Source organism: Mustela nigripes, chromosome 6 (genome assembly GCF_022355385.1).
Source record: "Mustela nigripes isolate SB6536 chromosome 6, MUSNIG.SB6536, whole genome shotgun sequence".
In the NCBI taxonomy this organism is placed as follows: Eukaryota; Metazoa; Chordata; class Mammalia; order Carnivora; family Mustelidae; genus Mustela; species Mustela nigripes.
The window spans coordinates 5,851,569-5,875,868 of record NC_081562.1 but is presented as its reverse complement, the minus strand read 5'-3'; the positions used below and the strand labels follow the sequence as shown (position 1 = coordinate 5,875,868).

The 24,300-nt window shown below is 49.5% G+C and overlaps 1 protein-coding gene across 8 annotated transcripts in view; it reads right to left on the bottom strand.

Moving 5' to 3' along the window:
• The window catches only part of PACSIN2 (protein kinase C and casein kinase substrate in neurons 2), a 134,189-nt gene that overhangs the window by 46,786 nt on the left and 63,103 nt on the right, over positions 1 to 24,300 (bottom strand). The window contains exon 2 of one of the 8 annotated variants that reach the window (XM_059401851.1): positions 9,498 to 9,629. The exons of 6 other annotated variants lie outside the window; for them this stretch is intronic. The gene's annotated coding sequence lies outside the window, so the exon portion shown is untranslated. Of the gene's footprint in view, positions 1 to 9,497; positions 9,630 to 24,300 lie in introns of those variants that run through there. One more of the 8 variants, XM_059401850.1, reaches the window with a different exon arrangement.

Below are 24,300 nucleotides of genomic sequence, written 5' to 3'. Positions count from 1 at the left end.
CCCTGGGGTAGGAGTGCCAAGCCTTGGGCTGAGATAATGCTGGAGTGGGGGGAGAAGGCGGGGAGGGGCTGAGGGGCAATCACAGCAATTTTTAAAATTGCATTTGTGACCAGCAAGCCTAGACTCCTTCCAGGAAGCCCGCCTGGGACCAGGACCAGCCTCGCACAGAAACACAGTGCAGGGACTTGGAAGCGCTTCCTATACATCAGTCCTGTTCTTCTTTGATAAACATGAACCGATAACCAAGGGTCTTCACAATCATGAAATAAATAATGGTAAAATAAAAACCCAAACCATTAAAGGACCAAGATCAACAGGGCAACTTTTTTTTTTTTTTTTAAGATTTTATTTATTTGTCAGAGACAGAGGGAGAGAGAGCGAGCGAGCACAGGCAGAGAGGCAGGCAGAGGCAGAGGGAGAAGCAGGCTCTCCACCGAGCAAGGAGCCCGATGTGGGACTCGATCCCAGGACCCTGGGATCATGACCTGAGCCGAAGGCAGCTGCTTAACCAACTAAGCCACCCAGGCGTCCCAACAGGGCAACTTTTATTTGGGGCTGATGTCTAGGGAAAATAAAGATACTTCAGGGAACAAGACAGAGATTCTAATAAACTCGTTTAAGATTAAGACTTCTCCAAGAAAGTCGAGAGTTATCGTACCATAAAACACAAATGAGCTGCTACAAAAAAGGAGAAATCAGGAAATTAGTAAAGACTTTTTTCTTGATCTTTAGGACGACTTATTACCAAAATAAACATTTTGATGGAGAGTCTGTATAACTGAATGACAAGATTAAGGATGAAGCTCAGGACCCGCTGGTAAGACTACAGGCGTTTCCTATCACAGAAAACAGGAGGGGAGAGAGATGTGAGCAAGAGGCTGGTTAAGGGATAGGAAGAGCCACCAGGAAGTCCTGCGGGCTGGGAGAGGTAGGGGTGGGGTGTCCTAGAGCGCCGCTGGCTTCCCACTCAGGTCTAGCACGCCCAGTGCTGCATAGAGAAGGTGCTGGAACAAGACCTGAGGAGATGCAAATGGAACAGGCCTTGCAGCCTTTCCCTCTTCTCTCTCCAAAGGCTCTGGGAGGAAGGCGGCTACGGCCACTCAGTGAATTGCTGGTTGTCAGTGCGACAGTGTGTCGTGCGTCAGGCTGGCTCCCCTGGGAGACCCTGACATTCCAGCTGCAGGGATGGTGCGCTTCTGCACGGGCCCTTGTCTGTCCATTGAAGATGTAGGAGGCAGCAAGCTTGAGGCTTGAGAGCAAGGAGATCCTAAGCACACGGATCATCACCCCCTCCCCACCCCACCCTCCTGAAAGCACATTCGAGATCTTCCTTGCGCGTGTCCTGGCACACTGCAGGTCCTCAATAGATGTATGCCAAGTACCTATTCTAGGAGGCACTTGACAGGAATCTGGGAATCCGGGAATCCGGGAATGAGGCGGGGAAAAGACTTCCAGATCTCTGCCAGCAACTTCTGCCACTGAGGTATGTAAACACTGGTGAGTCACAGCTACTCCTAAAAGGGCATGCAGAGTCTCAGAGGTTAACAGAGGTTGCCAAGGTGCCCTTGGCCCTGGCTGGAACTGGCATAACCTTCTTCCTCTGGGCCTGATAACAACTATCAGGTAAACAAAAAGTACACATTACATAAGTACATCTAGCTCCCTCTTAATGCCCTTAATTTGTTCCAAAAACAAAAAACAGAATGGGTCGTTAGGCCAAAAGGCTATGTTACTATAAAGCAAGAACATTCAGAGCAAAGGCACCATGTTGCTGTCTCCCCGAGAGTCAGCCAGCCTTTGGGTGAAAGCCCCCCGTAGTCCTCCGTAACTAACTGCGGAAGGAAGAAGTCCCCCCTGCTGCCCCTTCCCCATCACCGCTGACCTGGCTCCCTGCTGCTCCACGGGCCCAACCATGAGCACATGCTGGACCTAAGGCTGGTTTCTTCATTACCCACAATGGGGTATGACAAGAATTTCTTCTAAGCCACTGTGTGGCCCAGGATGAGGGGAGGATCATTCCTTCAGAAGGGCTGGATTTCCCCATTCATTCTACAGACTGATGTTTGAGTACCTACCGTGTGTCCGGCACGGTGGCTAGGTCCCCAGGAGGGAGCGGTAAAGGACAGACGCAGGCCCGGCCCGCCTGCCGCTGACGTCTTACCAGGGCAGGCTGACACAGAGTGAAGTACAAACAGCCCCAGTGTGAGGGCAAGCGGGCATATGAAAGACAAGGGAGAGGCTTTTCCAGAAGAGGGAGGGCATCGGCAAAGATCCCAGGAGTGCTGGGCCCGTCCCAGCACCCAGCAGGGTGCGAGCCCGGGTGCTTGCCCGAGGAGTCGGGCGGGACAACCTGGCACCCTGAGAAGCTGCAGGGTAACTCAGCCCCCTGTCGGAGCTACTGTCTCAAAACGCTGAGCCGCAAGTGCCTGTAAGATGTGCTCGTGGAGACCAGCAGCGTACATGCCCGGTCACTCTAGGTTTGTCCTTCTATGTTCTTACACGCCTCTCAGTGCACGGAGTATTCAACAGAAGAGAAACACCTAGGCTTTGACCCAGCTGTTTTCTTGGAAGCTTTATCCTACAGATGAGTTCATCCAAGAGTCAGATGTAGGTATTCACGGTGGTATCATTGGTAAGAGCAACAAAAAGAAAGAACACTGAAAACTACTCACTGTCCTTTAAGAATCGAAGATGCCGGCACACTTCTCCAAGGCACAGGGGCAGCTAGAGGAGACAGAAGGAAGGGAACTGTGTGTACAGCCACAAAAGACGTTCCCACCTCTCAAATAGGAACAGTGGGTGTCGCATGGTACAAGAGTGTGACACACTGGCATTAAAAAACAATCAGGTAGGGCGCCGGGGTGGCTCAGTGATTTAAGCCTCTGCCTTCGGCTCGGGTTGTGATCTCAGGGTCCTGGGATGGAGCCCTGCATCGGGCTTTCTGCTCAGCAGGGAGCCTGTTTCCCCTCACCCTCTCTGCCTGCCTCTCTGCCTGCTTGTGATCGCTGTCTGTCAAATAAATAAATAAATAAAAATCTTAAAAAAAAAAACAAACAATCAGGAGTCCACCAAAGTGCACCCCTGCACAAAGAGTCCCACTGAGGCCTCTGATTTGCTCTAGGGGGTATCTTGGGGGTGAGGAGGGGACTTTACAGCTCACCTCATAACCTTCTAAACCATGAGGATTGTGACTATCGGCATGCGACACTTTTACAATACAAAAACTAGTTAATAAAAATGCCCCTTTTTGTTTCACTAGTGGCCTGGGCTTGAACGGAGGGAGGGCGCCCTGTGCTGTGCTGCCCCACAGCTTCAAGACAGGATGCCAGGGGAACCCCCAAGGGCTGACCCCTCTGGTACCCACCCCATCACCAGGAGCTCTCACACTCCCAGACCTTCTCTACTTTATTTTTCCTCCCTCAAGCACTTATTTCCTTCCAGCGAGTTCTGTCATTTACTGGATCCTTTTGTTCTTTGTCTATTCTCTGTTTTCCTGTCTGGAACGTAGGCTCTGGGAGGGCAGGGGATTTTTCTCTATTGTGTCCCCTGCTGTAGTCCTAGCACCCAAGGTCTGACCACAGAGCAGTACTCAGGTAAAAACTTGCTGGATGGATTCAGGATGAGAAAAGTTGAATTGAAAAGTCTCGGCGGGGGGCGCCTGGGTGGTTCAGTGGGTTAAGCCTCGGCCTTCGGCTCAGGTCATGATCCCAGAGTTCTGGGATCGAGCCCCGCATCGGGCTCTCTGCTCAGCAGGGAGCCTGCTTCCTGCTCTCTCTCTCTCTCTCTGCCTGCCTCTCCACCTACTTGTGATTTTTGTCAAATAAATAAATAAAATCTTAAAAAAAAAGAAAGAAAGAAAAGAAAAGTCTCGGCGGGTTTGATTCATGCAGAATGAAGACCCATCCACAGGTGGAAAGTAACTGGAGCATTATTGTGATGTTTTAACTCCAGTGGTTAGAATTCTTTTATAAACTAACCCTGCGTATATAAACTAAACCACAAATGGGTTTACAACCATAGTGGGGGCCGAGGGGGGTGTGTGCGGCTCGGTTCCCGATTGACTACCGCCAGCCACGCAGGAAGCCGTTCTGGGGCTCACCTGCCTGGGCTGGACCACCTGTGGGGCCCATGGGCCCCTAGGTCCTCTCTGCCTCCAGCCTTGGCTCAGACTATTGCCGTATGCCCAATCAGTTCCTTGCGAGAAAGGACAGGGTCTCTTGCTTCTCTCTAGCTCTCTAACGGCCTCCCCTGTAGTGGGCGCTCAGGGAGCAAGGCCTGAGGTAATACACTGCTTTGCACCATGAACAAAGCTGGGACATTTTTTTTTTTTAAAGTAGCTTAAATATCTGGCACAGCCTATTTTGTTTCCAGTGATTTCATCTGGAAAAGTGAACTGTGCTCAAAGGAAGAGATAGAGATCAGCACATAAAGGGACTCGCATCTCCGGAACACTGTCGTGCGCAGACTGCAGCAACGGAAAGCTGCCTGTGCGCTGCAGGATGCTTGGTTTTAACAGCTGTCCCCTCTGGGGAAGGACACGGAGGCCAACGGCTTGGCAGGTCCCAGGCCGGGACAGGGAGGGAAGGATTCTCCAGAAGCACCACAAGCAGACGGCTTGGGGCGGCTGTGGACACCATCCCTGAAACGAGCAGAGAGGGGTCCAAGCACTTCAGGGCACCGAGCGACATGCTGTAAACTAAAGCAAGTACTGGTGAGAAGTAGGGGCATCGCAGGAACTCCACGGGACACAGAGGGGGACACTAACCAGGGACACACAGCCGCTTGGCTCAAAGCAAACAGGGCCCGGCGTCAGGAGTATCACAGCTGGGAAGAGAGACAGAGTGGGGGAAGGCGCCTCTTATTTTGTTTTAGTCCATGCCTGGAGCAGCTCTCTTCCTCCCACAGAGGAAGCCATGCTGGAGAGGGCTCGAGGAAAACAGGGAAGCTCTCCCACAGTCCGAGAGACACCCGCTGCCACTGGTGTGGCACAGCCCCTGCTGCGAGGGTCCTTCTCTAGCTGCGCTCTCACAGCCAGCGCTCACTGCCGAGCCTGCCCCAGGGTCTGGCCCGGTGTCCCCTCCCTTGGCTGGCACAGGGCTGTCCCAATCACCCGGGCTCCACCGCCCACCCTCGCTCTCATCACTCGCGCTCCTCTCCCCTGCCACCTGCGGTCTGTCTGTGCGGCCGTCACGGCCCACGAGCCATCCTGCGGTCTGCTTTTCTCAGCAGCACAGCAAGCATTTCCCTGGCTGTCCAGGTCTTCTTCCTGTCGCTCCTGACGGCTGTGTCAAGTCACTCTGTGGTCCCACACGACTGCCCAAGCCCTCATAGCCTGATCTCCGGGGTTTGTGTCTTTCCTAGTCAGAACCAAGAAGGGGGCCCAACCCATTTCTGTCCCGCTGCTTCATGGGCTCATGTGCTCTCACGACAGCCGTGAACCTCCGGCTACGGTTTGAAAAGCAAGATTTCAATCTGGCCTCTTCCATCCACATTTCAGGCGCAGACCACACGCCCATGAGAAAGGATGACCCCCAGGACACACCCTGGCAGAAAAATGCTGCTGCCTGTGGGGGACCTATCCGTTTCACATGGTGAATCAGAGTATTTCAGGAGACAGTCACATGAATATTACACAGTACTGCTCATAAGTAAGAAACAGACGGAGAAGGGACAGTCAAAGAGCGAGCTCACGTGGAAAGGAGGCTTCAGCTGTGGGGGGAGACGAGCTTCTCCTGTCTTACTGCATAAATATAGAAATCAGACTGCTTGGGGTTTTTGTTTCTTTTTAAGAAACCTCAAGTAAATAAACCTTTATAAAATTCTAAGTAAGAAATGCCTTTAATGTATTAAGTATTGGGAGGATTCGGGACTCAGTCTAGCCGAACTGACGCAAACAACCGGTTATCCACACGTGGAGGACCAGTGTCCTTCAAACCAGTGGGACGGTGTGAATGTCTGAACATGATCCCTTCAAGAGGCAAGAAAGGAGGCAGTGTTGGTGGTGGTGGTTAATCTGTGTGGTTCAGGGAATCACTGGGTACACCCTGCCAGGAATGCCAATTTAACACACACACACACACGTATTCACATGCCCCAAATAAACCCAATGAAACTATACTGAACAAAACTTAATTTCTGATGATTTAGAAGCCATTTTCACTCTTACTGAAGGCTCTCAGGGCCAATGTTTGGAAGACTCAGCCCAAATCTGCCATTAAACAGCTGGGACCTTGGGCAACTTCTCAGCATCCCACTACTGATACTAGAGAGTGTGGAATTCAACTCTTAAATTTTTCTGAGCTTAAAATGTTTCAGAAGAGCCTCCTACTGGCAAGAGATTGTGGGAGAACTCAAGTGGATTAAAGCCAAGTTGTTTTAAGAGCGCCTGCTTGCAGCGACCTTCATGGCTACAGAGTGCTTTCCTCCTTTACCAGATCTGAGCCTCACAGCCCCCCTCAGGGAGGACAGTCTCACCTGGACCCCAAAGTCCAGCTTGAACCTGTTCCCAGGGGCTCACTGCAAAACATACCTCAGTCAACACAGAGCCCTTGCTTTCTGAGCATTTCCACATCACAGAAGTTACTGAACAGTGTTGGGACCCAGGATGTCATCTGTGCTGTAGGTCTCATATAGGAATGCTACTGTTTAAAGGGGAAGTTGACAGCAATTAACATGTGCATTTTACAAAATGAGTAAAAAGAGGCATGACTGTCACATATGCTGTGACAGGCACTCTGACCCTAGGTCCCAGGCTCCTCAATGAAGACCCCCCTGCCACAGGTGCTGGGAGGTTAGGCACAATGACAACTTGGGGTTGGGAGGGGAGTCAGGAGATTGGGGAGCATTAGGTGAGAGCAGTGAGCCTGCTTCGGAACTGCAGGCAGAAGAGAGAGCATCTCTGAATCCCACAGCGATTCCTCAAGGTTTTCTCACAAGGTTAGCCAGTCCACCTTCTAGAATGGAGCGCACACTGGCCATGTGACTGGGGACATCTTGCCAGTTCTGCGACGAGCTCTCCAGAGGATGACCTACTCCCAACGGGGACAATGCAGGACTCTAGGCCTCAGAGCCCCTCCCATCACCCCCCCCAGGGCCCAGGACAGCACAGTCCTTTTGGGCCCTCACACCTCCCTCCACATCATTCCTTCTCCTTAGAACCACATCATGGACGACTGGTAAGATACTAATTATTCTTCAAGGTCATAATCAAATGTCACACCTCTTCCACGAAGCCTTCCTTTATTCCCAGTCAAAAGTAAGCTTTGCAGGGGCACCTGGGTGGCTCAGTGGGTTAAGCCGCTGCCTTTGGCTCGGGTCATGATCCCAGGGTCCTGGGATCGAGTCCCGCATCGGGCTCTCTGCTCAGCGGGGAGCCTGATTCCTCCTCCTCCTCTCTCTCTGCCTGCCTCTCTGCCTACTTGTGATCTCTGTCTGTCAAATAAATAAAAAAAATCTTAAAAAAAAAAAAAAAAAAAAGTAAGCTTTGCAGCCCGGGCTGCTCTGAACAGCACGTTCCTCTCCTGCAGTACCCACTCCATCCAACCTTAGGTGGACACAGTCATGCAAGGATCTGTCTCAATCAGGAGACAAAGGGTGCCTGAGGGCAAGGACCATGTGGTATCTATTTCTGTAGCCCAATCATAGCACAAAGTCATTTGTACTGAATACAAAAGTCCTTGGGCCTTGAGCCCTGTTCAATACAATGAGACAGGAAGTGGGAGTCTAACTGGTCTGACTGCCAGCCCCTGGGATGCCGCCCCGGGCATTAGGTAGCAGAAATAACCATCTCTCCTCTGCTCCCAGCTTCACAAGGAGAACACACAGCAGCACCAAGGCTCACCACCCAGACCCCTCTTCTGGACCCAGCACTCAGGGTGCTGGGGGGCTTCGTGTCCTCCTGTCTCGGAGCCTGGCACAGGTGAGACGCCCACTCAATCCAGACCCAAAAGCAGATGGAGGCCCGCCTTCCTACTCACTAAACAACAGGACACCTTATTAAAGAAACAAATTTTGAAAGTGACTTACTTTTAAACTTATTGAAATGTTTCAAAAATGTTTTTGGAAGTCTCTAAGTGGTCACCTTAAAAGAATAAACAGCATGCTGATAAAAACAAAAACACTTTGGTGGTTTGGACTATTCATTCTTTCATTTTAGTTTGAATCAATGGGAGAATTTAAACATTACAAAATGCAAGATTCTGACAGCTCAAATTCAAAAGTAAACGTCTCCCTGAAATAAGTATACTTTACTTCTTACTGATATTCCTTAGAGACAGATGCCACATGCATAATACAGTGGCTTCTAATGAGAAGTCAGACGGGCTTCAGGACTTTAATGTGAACTAATACTCAAGTTCCTGGTATATTATAGTCTTTGTAAGTTAAATGTATTTGCATGGGCTTCCTTGATTAAAAGCATGAAATTAATAAATTTAGAAACATCACTACTGAGGCTACAGCAGATGCAGCAAAGAACTTACCGGATGCATTTGGGAAAAGGGGGTGATGGTGGATGCAGTGAGTGGAAGGAACAGTGGAGGAGGACGAGTCAAAGGAAGTTGTCAAACTGGGGACAGGTCGGAGAAAGGCCAGGGCAACATGGCCAAAAGCTGACCACAGTCCCGGCAGTCCTATTTCTCACCAGGGTCTCATGGGATCCTGGCCCCACAGCCCCAAGATGCACCACGTGGGTGGAACTCTTCCCTGGACATTCCCTCATCTGACACGTGCCAGGCCCTGACCCAGTGCCAGACAGCATGCTGTGGGTGGTCAGGGGTTGACAGTGCCCTTGGAGTTGAGTGGGGCTCAGTACCTGTCCCCACCACACAGCAGAATTCACAGTAACAGTCAGTATTTATTAAGTGCTTCCTAGGTGCAGCACCCGTCACTCTCAGAACGGCCCCAAGAGGTAGCTACTACGATCATCCCCACTTTACACACGAAGAAATGAGGTACACAAGTGTTTCAATAACTTGACCAAAGCCACACAGGTAGCAGGTGGCGAAGCAGGGACTCAGACCTGGGTCAGGTGCCCCTGAGCCTGCCCCTTCACTGTCAGGCCACCCTGTCTCCCTCGGTGAGACATGGCAATGGAAAACTCCGAGAAGAGGCAGAGGTGGACGATGTAAGCGAGACAGGGACAGCACTCCAGCTGGGACTCCCACGAGGGGACAATGTCAACAGGCATGCACGTGTGCACGCATTCACTCCTTCGGCATTCGCTGAGCACCTGGGCAGAAGTCCTGTTCTGGAAGCACGCCTGCTCGAACAGCTTAGGGTGCTGGGGGCGACACACCCGCAAGCCCTGCCTGCCTTACTCACAGGTGTACCCCAGAGCTGGCAGGGAGCCCAGTGTAAACAGGGCAGAGATATGTGACAGGGGGGGATGAACTAGGCACAACCCCAGCCCCGCCGCACACCAGCTAGATAACCATGGGCACGTGACTTCAACTCTGGAGCCTCGGCTTCCTCACCCAGAAAGGGAAACTGATACTGACATTACTCCTTGGCCTTGCTGGCGGATGGCATGCCTCAGTCATGAGCGGGAGCAGCTGCTCTCCACCGGGGCGCTGAGGAAGGCCGGAATCACACAGTGGCTTCCCGGGGCCACAAGCGGAGTCCTGAGGAGCCTGCGGGAATGAGGCAGGTGCACAGGGTAAGGGCAAGATGTCCAAGACAGAAGAATCCTGAGGAAGGGTGGGGGCGGGATGAGGCAAGAAGGGAGGGCAGGAAGGGAGCACAGGCCAGTCAGGGTCAGTGAGAGCACCCAGTCTTCGGAGGGCTAGACAGCATGGCCGGGTGCCCACCTTGAAACAGGAACAGTGAGCAAGGAAGGAGGAACTGGGGTCACATTTCTATACAAAAGTCCCCGTGTGGTTTAACCTTGATGAGTTTCTCATGACTTGTAACCCTCCAGCTGTTGGCTAAATTGAGAACAATGTTATGCACTACTAACAGGGACATTTTTAAATTGACCAGACTATGCAGAGACCAGAGTGTTGCTTACTGACACAGCCCCTCTCCAAAAAGAGCTCAGAAGGGGTGCCTGGGTGGCTCAGTTGGTTAAGCATCTGCCTTCGGCTCAGGTCATGATCCTGGAGTCCTGGGAATGAGCCCCACATCGAGCCCCCACATTGGGCTCCCTGCTTGGCGGGGAGTCTGCTTCTCCCTCTGCCTGCTGCTCCCCCTGCCTGCTCTTCCTCTCTCTCGTTCTAGCTCAAATAAAAATCTTAAAAAAAAAAAAAAAAAAAGAGCCCAGAAAACTTCATAGAATCCCAGACACAAAGAATGCAGGTGGTATTAGTGACTCTAAAACTCCAAAGTTAAAATGCAAACAAAAGTTTAATGTTTTCTTAGGGAAGCCCAATATTAGGTAGATCAGAAAACCCACTCTTTCAATTTCTAGTCTCCTCAGGGCAACCTTTTTAAATACTTAAATCATGTCACTTCCCTGCTCAACACCCACCACACTCGGAGTTAAACCCTAACTCCTTGCCTTTGCTGCAAGTCCCATCTTGACCTGCCCCTGCCTGACCTCTTCCACGCTCCTTCACTGACTGGCCCTGTTCTGCTCTGGCCACAATGATCTTCCCTTTGTTTCTCAAACATACGGAGCCCATCCCTGCCTCAGGACTTTTGCACATGCTGTTTGCTCTCCCCAGAATGCTCTTTCATAAGACAATGCATCGCCAGCTCCCTGGCACTATATGGGCCTCTGACCAGAGGTCCTCAGAGTCTCCCTGACCATCCTCTCATCCAGCCCCACCTTCCAATACCACCACCCTACAAGATCTGTAAGATCTTAACAGTAACATTCTGTTGTTAACAAATTTCACTCATGAAGCCACATACTGACATCTCTTGGGTTACACGGAAAAGAAAAAAAGACTACTCAAATGACTAACCACAAAACGTTTCTTGAGCTAACAGCAACACTTAATTTTTCAGTGATTCTTAAAAAGTAAATTCTTCTGGGGCGCCTGGGTGGCTCATTGGTTTAAGCCTCTGCCTTCGGCTCAGGTCATGATCTCAGGGTCCTGGGATCGAGCCACACATCGGGCTCTCTGCTCAGCGGGGAGCCTGCTTCCCCCTCTCTCTCTGCCTGCCTCTCTGCCTACTTGTGATCTCTCTCTGTCTATCAAATAAATAAATAAAAATCTTAAAAAAAAAAAAAAAAGTAAATTCTTCTACAATGCCAGTTGTCTAGTCACTCAGAAGACCTTCCCACCTGGAGCCTCCTGGGCAGCCTCCGGGGTACCCGGAACCACAGTTCTGTATGTTTTTGCTGTTTATAAAGGGGTCCTGTCTGAATCACAGAAAGCAACTGTGGTAGGAGCCAATGGCCCAGTCAGTTACAACATACTTTAAATTCTCAAGTATTAGGACTTGCTCTGTCATTGAGTCAACATTTTTATTTATAGAATTTTAAAAACATTTGGCCAGACTGTCCCCTATAACGAACCTCACACACACCCAGAACCTAGTTGGGTTTTGGGGTTTTTTTTGGTTTTTTTTTTTTTTTTTTTTTTAGTTTTATTTATTTGAGAGAGAGGGAGAGTACAAGTGGGGGGAAGAAGGCAGAGGGAGAAGCAGACACTCCAGTGAGCAGGGAGCCCAATGTGGGGCTCAATCCCAGGACTCTGGGATCACTATCTGAGCCAAAGGCAGAGGCTTGATGGACTGAACCACCCAAGTACCCCACCCAGAACCTAGTTTGATACCACATTTATGTGTCAGAGGAAAGATGGTTAGCCCTGAAAAGTGAAAGGCAGCAAAGACTTTAAGAGACTGGAAACAAACTATCTCTAGGATTCTGTATTACTCTGGCACTTTCTTTTAAATCCTAAACAATCCTTTAAGAAATACACATTCCTCAAAGCAAGGAAATGCAGGAAAGTATCTCCCTGAATAATCCTAAATGCCAGGAAGAGAGGGCATTTGACTGCCAGGACCAGCACTGTTTCTCCTGACTGCAGATTCTTAAAAACAAGAGCCCTTCCCAGGGTGGAAGCCTCCATCAAGTCTAAAAATAAATGAATAAATACAGTGAGAGCACACGTAGTCACACTGAAGGAGAACCAAGAACCAGGAGTGTGCTGGATCTCTGGGCCAAAACATCCAATGCCAGCATGTCCCAAGCAAACATGGCAACTTGCCCACCCTGTATCTCCAACTATGGACTCTAAAGGGGAAGTGCTTCCACACAGTTGACACTGGTCCTCTGCTTAGACCACCAGTGGGAGCCTCCTAAGAACCCCGGCCACCCCCCACCCCCCACTGACTGCACTATCCTTCACAGAACCACACCCTCTCTTCTCCCAACGTCTCTGATAAGGAAAAACAACTAACTTTTCTACTTTGGAGCAAAATGCTATTGCAGCTGGAGAAACATTCTTGGATATCATAAATAAGATATTCATATTCTAAGGAATTATAAATTTGATGCTGGAGTGTGTGAAAGGATGAACAAGCAGATCTGAGGAAATATTATGGAGCCATGGTAACAGAAACCACGGAAGAAACTCCAGTTGCACAAAACTGTTTAAAAATAAACCGGATACTAAAATACCAGCAAAAAGCTACAATGACTCACACTGTTCTCCTCGAATCCTATGAGAACAGCCAGTTCTTTGACAGTCTCCCAGTCTTTTTCCCTACTGGAGAAACGCGGGACAAAGAAAGTAAAAAGACGCTTTGAAATTTTTCTCTAATTTTACCAGCAAGCTGGTATGAATAAGACCTTATATGTTTTAGAGTTTGATGAGAGCATAGAAATGTATATTCATGATGAGAGAATCTTCTTGAGCTTTTTAATAAGGCTTTATTTATTTCATAAGATAAATCCAAAGAGCGTAACTGAGGCCCCAGGGTGTGCTATACTGAGAGCTCAAATACCAGTAAATGCCGAACGAGAGCACAGGGGCGCCTGGGGGGCGCAGCGGGTTGAGCATCTGCCTTTGTCTCAGGTCATGGTCTCAGGGTCTTGGGATTGAGCCCCACATCAAGCTCTCTGCTGGGGAGGTGGGGGGGAGCGTGCTCCCCCCCTCTCTCTGCCTACCTGTGATCTCTGTCAAATAAATAAATAAATAATCTTAAAAACAAAACAAGGAACTACAGCACGATTTCTGTCACTAACGTACAACCTTTTACGGCATTTTGTATATGTGACCATCTTTCCCTTTCTGCGTGTGTGCACGCCCCCACCTCCTTCTTTCGGGACCCAGCTCCACTGCCTACCCTCTAACTACACTTACACACCTTTTAATGTGGTCGCGGCACACACAAGGGCCGGCACATGGAATCAGCCCACAGATCTCAGCCCTGGGGGGCCCTGCACTGGCCCGCCCTACCCGTCTGGCTAGCTCCGCCTTCTGCCAGGCTCCAACCACAGGTGTGGCGCACTGCTGCCCCAGACTGCCCGTCCTTGTCAACTCCTACCCATCCCGCAAGGCCCAGTTTGAGTGTTACCTCCTCCGAGGAGGGCCTCCAGCCCCAGCAATGACCCTCTGCCCACCACTGTCCCAGTACAGTTCCTCTGTTGTGCCATTATTTGGTTATATCCCTATTTCCCCAACCAGGCTGTTAGCTCCTGGGGGGTAGCCTGGTCCCTGCCACAGTACCTTTAGCTGCTCAGAGATAGTCACTGAAGGAAGAATGGAACCAGGGAGGGAATTTCAAGGAAACCTCAGTCCCGTGGTATCTATGTTATTCCTCATTTGCCCAGGACCTGCCCCCTAGCCTGTTCCCCTCCTTCCCCTGCCCTACTCACTACAGTCCTTCTCTCTTTTTCATGTGAAAATAATTATTCTCCTGTGCAAACTGCCACTCTTCCCCGTGCCAAAAGACCTGTTTTGGACAAACTACACACTCATCTACAATTCTGACTGGAATCAGAGCACCAGAAAAACTTGTTTGCTAAAAGTTTTGCTGCCGGGGCACCTGGGTGGTTCAGTCGTTAAGCGTCTGCCTTCGGCTCACATCATGATCCTAGGGTACTGGGATCGAGCCCCGCATCGGGCTCCCTGCTTGGAGGGAAGTCTGCTTCTCCTTGTCCCACTCCCCCTGCTTGTGGTCCCTCTCTGACTGTGTCGCTTTCTGACAAATAAATAAATAAAATCTTAAAAAAAAAAAAAAAAAGCAAGCTTTGCTGCCACTTGGTGACAGTTTCAATGAAGTAACTGCACTTAGGTAATCTCTTAGAATTTGCTTTGTTTGTTTAGGACTACTTTTAAAATCTTTTGCAACATAAATTATTCATCAAGCCCCATAGTCACTGAGATTTCAACTGAATTTGTTACCAAAACCCGAAGAGAACCACTCAAACACACACACTAGCTTTGAGCAGGAGAAAGTGTTGCCCAGAGACAAAAGTCAACCTGAGAACATGCTCCCGGCAGGACAGCTGGAACACACTGAGCCAGTGGAAACACAGGTGACCGACCAACAGCAGCATCAAACAGATCTGGAAAGCACGTTCTACACGCTTGCCGCCAGCGCCAAGGAGGAGATTCCCTGTGCCACCCAGGCGGGGCTCCAGGGATGTCCCCACGAGCACTGGCTGGGAAAGGGACTAACCCAGCCATCTGAGTCTTATTAGCCATGTGCCTCAGCAAATCACATTACTGCTCTGTGCCTCGGACACACTCATAAAATGGGGATGAGGAGGAGCACCGTGCGGGCTTCTGAATGAGGATTAGCTGAGAGGAAGCAAGGACGTGCCTGTCTCCTCCGGGCCGGAAAATAAATGCTGGTTCCCTTTCCTGGCTCTGGTGCATCTGAAGCTGGAGCAGAATGACCTTGCACTTAGTATAAGACTCCTTGGACTCGGTTTCCTCGTTCCTAAAGTAGGTGATCTTCAAGTTCTATTTAAACTTGGACATGCTAAGGGGAGCCTGGGAGTGCGGGCTCGGGATGGATTCGGGCCCATCTGGGGCACTGGTTCAAAGTCTGCAGTGAAAATGTGTATTGTGCATTTTGTGTCTAAACGAGAAATGAAGAGGACTTTTTTTTATTAAATAAAAGCAATCAAAAGGGGGTTTTACTTTTCATTAAATTAGCATATGTCCCTTATACCACCCACCTTCTGTCTGCTTTCCATTCTTTCAATACGTGCAGTTGCACTACGTTCTGGGTGCTGGGGAGTCCGACAGGGGATGCAGCGGAAGAAGAGCCCCGGCCTCCGGGTGTCACATTCTAGCGCAAGTGACTGACAAAGAATAAGCCAGCGTGGCTGCTGCGTGGAGAAACACAGCGAGGAAAAGGGAGGACGGTGAAGGCAGAAAGGAGCCTGAACTTTCAAGTGGAGTGGCCGGAGAAGGTCTCATTGAACAGGGGACATCTGAGACAAAGCTGAAGGCCCTGAGGGCCTCCAGGGGAAAGGCACGTGGCAAAAGGAAGCTGGAGTCCGAGGGCAGGAAGGCGTGCCTGGTCATACAGCCATGGCAGCGCTGCCCGGTGAGAGGGGACAGTGGCCGCCACCAGGCAGACAGCAACAGAAGCGATGACGCAGGAGTTCTGGAAGAATCTTGAGCATAAAACAAAACGACCTCGGTCTTTCAGCTTCGATGCCACCAGTATCCGTCCCTGACCTCCTGCCCAGGTTCTCGGGCTCAGTGATTCTACGACCATGTGCCAGCAGCAACTGCGCCCTGCAATTCCTGAGCTCGGCTCTCCCCACCGACCCAGACTTGACTGAGGCCCACTGTGGGTAAGGAGCAGGGACGCGGACCCCAAGACCTTCCCACTGACTCCACGAAGCCCCAAGAGGCAGGAGAGCCCAGCACTGACGAGGGTCCCAGAGTGTCTGCGGCCGGCTGTACAGACACGAAGCCGGAGCAGCTTCTCCTCCCTGCTTAAGTGGTCCTGGACCCCCACTTCCAGAAGGCTCCCCTCTTCTCACCCAGCAGACTTTCCCCAGATCACGTCCTCACCAGCCCCTGCCCACACTCGTGCAAAGTAAAGCGAAATTATCTTGCTAAATGCTAGATTCAAACCGACAGCACTAAGAACTGACACCCTCTGACGCAAGGTGGACGTGCGCCGCGCTGCAGCACTCAAGCAGTCACTTCAGGTAAGCACAGGCAGGGTCTCCTGAAATCCCTCACTCTCCATCTGCACTAGGGGTTTAGTTTCTAAACTGTTTCCTGGGCTCACCAAGGAACAGATGATACGAATCGCAAATACTCAGCAGTGCATTCCTAAGGCCTAAGAGTGAAAACCGAGATGGTTCTGATGGATCCAGAGAAAGGTGTTTTTGTTTATTTTACTCTTAAAACTGGCATGAAGAAGAAAGGAAAGCCCAGATGCCAAAAAATGCTTAATAAAGCTTCCACCTTTGGAACATGCAAGGAGGTGTTAAAAGGCTTGACCTTTCCTTTCCGATTATCTTATAGGAAGTGAACTCAAATCTTACAATCGGCTGTTCTGTCAGAGCAGGCTTCAGAAGTGGATAAGGAAGTTCTTCCTCTAGGAAGGGCTCCCCGAGTATATACTGTGTCAAGGAGAGCAGAGGGTGTACAGACTGAGCAGAAGGTGTACAGACACATGCGGCCCCAAGAGGCCACGTGGCAATTCCCCAGAGTCCTTTAGGTGCCACCATCTCCCCCCCCACACCAGTCTGGCCAAGTTAAAAGTCACCACTCCTGTCACGTGCCTTCTGTGAGGCTCACAGATGTCCTTCTACTCCGTGAGGAATTCCATGGGGGCAGGGTTCTGCCCCTTTATCTGTGTATAGCCCAAAACAAGTGCTCAAGGAATGAGACAGTGTGGGGCGCCTGGGTGGCACAATCGGTTAATCAGCTGGCTCTTGGTTTCAGTTCAGGTCAAGATCTCAGGGTTCTGGGTTCAAGTCCCACGCTGGGCTCTACACTCAGCAGAGTCTCCTTCAGATGCTCTCTCCCTCCCTCTGCTCTTCCTGCTCTAAAATAAACGGGTCTTTAAAAAAAAAGAAAAAGAAAAAGAAATGAGAAAGGATAACAGTTCAGCCTGTACCTCCTCTCTCCTAGTCTTTCCTTCTTCACCTGTGATCCTTTCTCATTTCTTTTTTTTTTTTTTTCCTAAGATCTATTTATTTCAGAGAGAGCAGTTAGAGGAGAAAAGCTTTTCAATGTGAGACATTAGTATTTCAAAATACTGTATCTGGAGTCCTCTAGCAACTCTTAAAATGACTATGTTTTACCTCTGGTGTCTTCTACATCCTAATCCCTCAAAGAAAACAAACAGATGGCCGCCCCTTCCTGGTCCTTTTCAGCCCCTGTGGCTCTTCCTGTTCTGAGTAAAAACAATCTCAGATTATGGAGAACTGGCAGCAAAGGACGGCAAGACCCGAAGTCACCGGGTCTCAGGCCAGCCCGTCAGCTGTGAGTTCGCCCACACGAGTTAAGGAGGAGCTGGAGCAAAGAGCATGTAGCCGTGTCCCCCAAGCTCATTTTTCTTATGCAGTGGAAATGTGTCAGCGGACAGGTCCGCGCCTGGGGCTGATTTCTTGCAGTCCTCCTTGTGAGGCCTCCCTCCGCAGGCGGGCACCCTGGGAACGCAGAGGCTCGCACTCAACATTTCCCAAAGCTAAATATTGACTCGATGCTCCACAGGTTTAAAAATAAAAAAGTTACTTTAAAAAGGACAAAAATGACACATTTGCAAGTCTGATATTAATGTGAGAATACAAACAGCAGTGCAAGAAAACATACAGGAACAGGCCGAAGACTGGAAAGAGAAATTACTTCAAGCAGGCCTCACCAGATTCCAGCTCCTCTGCTCCCCACGGTCCCGTCAGGGCCAACCCGCCTCGGGGCCCAGATACACTCCCAGGGCGCGGCACTCTGATGAGAAACAGGGCCACTTCTGCTGTCCAGGTTGGAGTGGGACAAGAACGGGAGGGGATGATGGTGCGAGAGCCCCAATTCCGGTGCTCGCTGTGGCTTTTACCTGCACAGCCTCAGCTTCCCCATCTACTAAAAGAGAGACCCGGGGCACCTGGGTGGCTCAGTGGGTTAAAGCCTCTACCTTCGGCTCAGGTCATGACCTCAGGGTCCTGGGATCGAGCCCCGCATCAGGCTCCCTGCTCAGAGGGGAGCCTGCTCCCTCCCTCTCTCTCTGCCTGTCTCTCTGCCTGCTTGTGATCTCTGTCAAGTAAACAAATAAAATCTTAAAAATAAATAAATAAAAAGAGAGAGACCCATTCCCAGACCTGCCTGGCTCTTGGGAGCCAGAAGGACTGTCATCAACCACGGCACAAACGGTGTCACTGCATCCGGCTGCCGGCCCCTCTACTCACCCCCTCGCTCACCAAGAAACAGGTCTTGAGACTGACTGAGACCACAGCAAGCAAGATAAGCCCCTGACTTCCTAGAGCTTGCATATTTTCTCGGCCTCTGCAGATGCCTGGCGTTTGATAAGCGGGCAGACCAGGGAATGCTCCACCATACACGATCCCTAGACTTCTCCAGCAGGACTCTTGCCCCGGGCGTGTGTCCCAGCACAGGCTGCAGCAGGGGAGCTCCTCCGGGGCCACTAGGCTCCAGGAGGCCGACGTCTGTGATCAGCCCAACACATGTTACCTATTACACTGTCATCTATGACACAGTCAAACCAGCACCAAATGGAAAGAAGGAGTGCTGGCAGAAAAACTCAAATTCCTTCTTAACTGCTTGGTAATTCAGATAGCAGCTTACTCCAAAAACAGATTTTTATCTTCTATGCAAGAAGGCAGGAAGGAAACGCACTGTGGCGTCAATCATCATCAGACTGCTAGCGGCTCAAGGGCAAGCCGTATCTTCTTCACCTTGAAGTGCAGAAGCCTGCCCAGCAGAGGGTCCGTATGTGCCTGCGCTTGCTGACCAGATGACACTGGCTCCTGGCGGTGAGAACAAAGGTGCCGCGCAGGGGGGCCTACAGCTCGGCAGGCCCTCTTCCACTCTTCGATTGCCACTTCTCCTTGAACAGATGTGTGGGAAGGGGGGAGGACAGGCGAGGAGTCACCAAGGTCAGTGGCAGGACGTGGTGGCACCAGAATGTCAGCCCCACGCTGAGCACAGGGAGATGAGCAGGGCCTGGAGACGGGCACCTGCCAGCCCCAGTCTTCTCTCCGCCCAGTCCCTTCCCTTCTGCCGACAACGCCTGCCTCCGCCTCTGCCTCCACCTCTGCCTCCCACACTTTCTGTTTAACCTGGAAGCCACAACTTAGGAAGGTCAGAAAAATATTTTGTTTATACAAATGAGAACGACCCAAACGCATCTCAAGAACATACAAAGGGATGACATTATTTGGCCAGAAGAGGTTGTGGGAGCAGCAATGGTTTTAAGTAGTTGAAATTCTGCTGTTTTCCTATTTTTTTAAATTGAGATACAATTCACACAATTCACCCATTTAAAGAGTACACAGTGATTTTCTTTAGTATGTTTGGAGCTGTGCAACCATCACTACAGTCCATTTTAGAACATCTCACCCCAAAAAGAAACTCTGTACCCTTTGACAGTCACCCCGTCCCCACACGTCTACCCCCCCGGCCACCACTCACCTACTTTCTGTCTCTGTGGATTTGCCTATTCTGGACATTTCCCATCAGCGGAATCCTGCAGCGTGTGATCTCTCGTGACTGGCCTCTTTCACTCAGCACAATGCTTCCGAGGCCACCCATGCCATAGCACCTATCAGACGGAGTTCCTTTTTATCACGAAATACCGTGCTGTCATATGTTTGGAGCACACCGTGTTTATCCAGGACCAAGCTGATGGGCATTGGGGTCATTTCCACTTTGGGGCTATTATAAATGCTGCTGTGAGCGTTTACGCACAACCCGTTACATGGACATGTCTTCATTTCTTTCGGGGAGATACCTAGGAGTGGAATTGCAACTCCCCAGCTTTCTGAAGAACCATTTCCAAAGTTATTTCCCCCAGTCAGCCAGACTGTTCGGCAAGGCAGCTGCACTGCCTTACACCCCCCAGCAGTGGGTGGGGTTCCGAGGTTTCCACATCCTCACCAGCGCTAGTCAGTGGCTGCCCTTTCTGATCACAGCCATCCCAGCAGGGGTGAGGTAATACCCCAGTGTGGTTTTGACTGGCATTTCCCTAATAACTAATATGCTTTTTGACCATTTGTATATCATCTTTAGAGAAGTGTCTGTTCAGATCTTTTGCCCAGTTTTTAATCGGGTTATTTGTCCTTTCATTGCTGGGGTGGGGGTGTTGTTTGTTTTCTTGTTTTTTTAAGATTTTATTTATTTATTTTCACAAGTGAGAGGGTGTGTGTACACCGGTGGTGCGGGGTGGGGGGATGGCTCAGAGGGAGAAGCAGGCTCCCCCGCTGAGCAGGGGGCCTGATGAGGGACTGGAATCCAGAACCCTTGGGATCATGACCTGAGCCCAAAGCAGACACTTAACTGACTGAGCTACTTAGGTGCCCTTGTTGCTGAGTTTTAATCGAGTTCTTTTATGTTTGTTCTAGGTGCAAGTCCTTTACCAGATACAGGATTTTTCAACATTTTCTTCTATTCTGTGAGCTATCTTTTTATTCTCTTAATAGCATCCTTGGAAGCATAAAAGTTTTTAATTTTGATAAAGTCCAATTTATCTATCTTTCTCCCTTGTGTTTTGGTGTCATATTTCAGAAACTGTTGCCTAATCCAAAGTGAGGAAGGTCTGTGCCTGCTTTCCTCCAAGAGTTTTACGGATTTAGCTCTTCCACTGACGTCTCTGGCTCACTTAGAGCTAAATTTTATATTTGGTATAAAGCAGGGGTCCAAATTCATTCTTTTATATGTAGATACCAAGTTGTCCCAGAACTATTTGTTGAAAGACTGTTCTTTCCCCCATTGAACTGGCTTTGTGCCCTCATCCAAAATCAAGCGACCATATACAAGTTGTACTCTGTTCTCTCAATTCTATCCCACTGATCTATATGTCTACTCTATAAGCCAATATCACGCTGTCTTAAATACTATATATTTGCAGAAAATTTTGAACTTAGGAAGCGTGAGTCCTCCAATTTTGTTCTGCTTTTTTCAAAGTTACTTTGACTATTCTGGGTACCTTACATTTCCATTAGAATTTTAGCATGTGCATGTCAATTTCTACCAAACAAAATAAAGGGGGGAGATAGTTGAGGTTTTTGGTAGGATTCATGCTGAATCTGCAGATCAGTTTGGGGAGTGATGCCATCTTAACCACATCAAGTCTTTCAGTCCATGGAAGGGGGATAGCTGTCCATTTACTTAGGTCACTTTTAATTTCTCTCAACAATGTTTTTTACAGTTTTCAGTAAGTGAGTCTCGTACTCCTTTGGATTACTCATTGCTAGTGTATAGCAATACCATTGTTTTTGTATGTTGATCTTAATATCCTGCACCCCTGTTGAACACAGATATTAGTTCTAACAGATTAGTGAATTCCTTAGGGTTTTCTATATACAAGGACATGCTATCTGCAAACAGAGATAGTTTTATTTTTTCTTTCCAATTTATATGCCTTTCATTTCCTTTTCCTGCTTCACTGCTCTGGGTAGAGCCTCCAGGGCAGTGTGAACAGAGAGCAGACATCCTTGTCCTTTTGGTCTTTCCTTTCCCAACCCAGTGGGTTCTCATTCATGCCCTTTATCATGCCAATGAAGCTCCCTTCTAGTGCTACTCTGTTGCGTGTTTTTATCAGGAAGAGGTGTTGTACTGTTGTGGTCTCATTTCTTCCATGTTGCAGAACAAACAGGTATCACCAGAGACCAAAGTTAACTTAGATTAAAACCACCTGACGTTATATAGTGGTAGGAGGTAAAGTCTCGTTCGGAGGCAAATAAAAATCTATTTTAAGCAACTCAAAGAAATAGTTTATTCTCTGGCTTTATGAAAATGATAAGCTTGTAGGGGCACCTAGCTGGCTCAGTTAGTAAAACATGCGACCCTTACTGTCAGGATCATGAGTTCAAGCCCTGCAATGGGCCTACAGCCTACTTAAAAAAGAAGAAAAGAAAGAAAAGAAAATTATAAACTTGTGATATTAAAGAAACAAAAGACAGAAAAAGATGGATGTGCCCAAGACTTATGTAATGACAAACCTCTGCACAATAAAATGTAATGTGAAAAGCAAAGAAAGAAAAATGGGTTCAACACAACTGATAAAGATCTTATTACTCAGAATATATTAAGGACTCATATGAAGACCAAGGATCCTAACCCACTACACAAAGAAGTTGCCAGAGATGCACACACAGGAGAAAAGATGGCTGGGGCATCTCAGGAATGCTCACAGAAGTTCCATCTGCTAAGCCAGGCCACTCTCCTAGTGAAAAGCCTTGTTCAAAGCACCTGGCCCTTTCTTTTCCGCCTGTCATCCTTTGGGAAGGATCACCTCACAGCTACAGGAAAGGGAAGCCTTCTGAATCGGCCTGGCCCCGATGGGACTGTGTAGAACTGCACCCCCAACACCCCACATGCGGAGAGGGACATGCAGAGAGAGTGTAAGACATGTGTATTATGTTACGCCTCAGATTTGGGGGTCGCTTGTTAATGCTGCATAACTTAGCCAATCCAACACAACAAATTAACGGGTGGCGGGGAAAAGCACGGCTTCCTTTAAAAATGGAAATAACTTGTAAAAATATGAAAAATTAGAAGGGTAATGCCAGTTTGGGTGGGGCTATAGCAAAATACAATGTACTCTAACATTGCTGATAGGCTTCATGGAAAAATCTGGAAATACAGAACAAGAGAGTTATCAACCTCTGGCCCGGCAGTCCCACCCTGGGGAATATGCCCCAAGAAAATAAACTCAAAAGAAAAACATAGCTTGAACAAAATGTTCATCCCAGTGATATTTATAACAGCAAGGACTAGAGACAAGTCAATGCTCACCAACTGAGAAAACAATGGCGAATGGACACAGCAGACACCACACAGTCATTTTAAAGGACAAATAGGTAAATCATTTTATGTTCAAATGTGGGCCAAGTGAAAAAGCTGAGTAAAATAGCACAGAGACATTTATGACACATAAACTTTAAAGGCAAGAATTACAGGTTTTCATCTTTGTATCCCCAGTACTTAGCATGAAGTAGATGCTCAAATATTTGCCAAGTGACTGAATGTCTCAACCAACATATCATCAAGTCGGGTGACAGGTTGGAGGAGACCTCGTGGTGATGGAGCTGAGTGCTCCTTCTTTCTATGAAACAACTTCGGCATGTGCGTTTTAAGGGGCATGTATTTGTACTGGGGACTGAGATATCATATTCCTCCTTCACCCAACAAACATGGGTTCATGTTTCAAGGGAATGGGTCATGACTTTACACAAAGAAAAACTCACTAAAATTCAAGCTTTGCGATACCGGGAAGGAATCCTCAGTAAGTGTTGTCCCTGAAGTTCAAGGTGAGGCCGGCAGACCACCTGCCAGTGATGTGTAGAGGGAGAGACAAGGCTGGGCCCCCGGAAGGTTGTTCAAAAGCCTCACTAGGTATCAAGGCACCCAAAAGAGCAGTGGACACACAACAAAGCTTCCCTCACTCGGACACCCAGACACCTCCTCACTGTTTGCTCCCCAGCGTTTACTTTCAAACGATTCCCATTTGTAACCACAGAACCTCCTTCAGTAACTATAAAAATCATGCTTCTTCCTTGGGGCTAGTATTCCTATGAATGGCAAAGGTCAACAGAAATTGAAGGGGCAGTAAGACGGAGTTGTCTTTCATGAGACAAACCCTGCTCATTACCACACCTCCTCTCTCCTCCGTCCCGGGCTGCCCGGCGCCCTGTCTTCACCCCTCTTACCCTCATGGCACCATGGGGACGAGCAGCATCACACCTGCCTGGTGAAAACACCACCCTCTGCCTCACACACTGCCTCCGCCACAGTTACGAGCGCTCTGCTGGATGCTGCGGAGAAGGCCACCTCTTAGGGGTGGCGGGGGGTCCCCCTCACTGCCTCTCCCCAGCTCTCCCCCAAAGGCTCCTGCACTCCTGCTCTCCGACCATCCCCCTTCCCTCTCACAGAACACGGGCGGGCATTCAGAACCCCATCCGCTTCTTGCCGCCACTCAAGAGGCCTCTGCACCCACAGGCTGGCCTCGCCACACACACCCCTGTCGGAGGCTGGCCCCTCATCCCACTTCCTCCCCCGTCACAGGGACTCGCCCCCACAGCCAAGCTTCCTACCAGAGCTGACCACTCGGCTCACCGCCTGCAGCTTCCTCTCCGTCTCTGACGAAGCCAACCACATTACAAAGCAAGACTGCCTGGTACCACGCTGCAGATACTTCCCAGGCTCCAAGTGCAAACCCACGGCAGTTCCAGGTCTTCTCAGTGCCCCTGCCCCC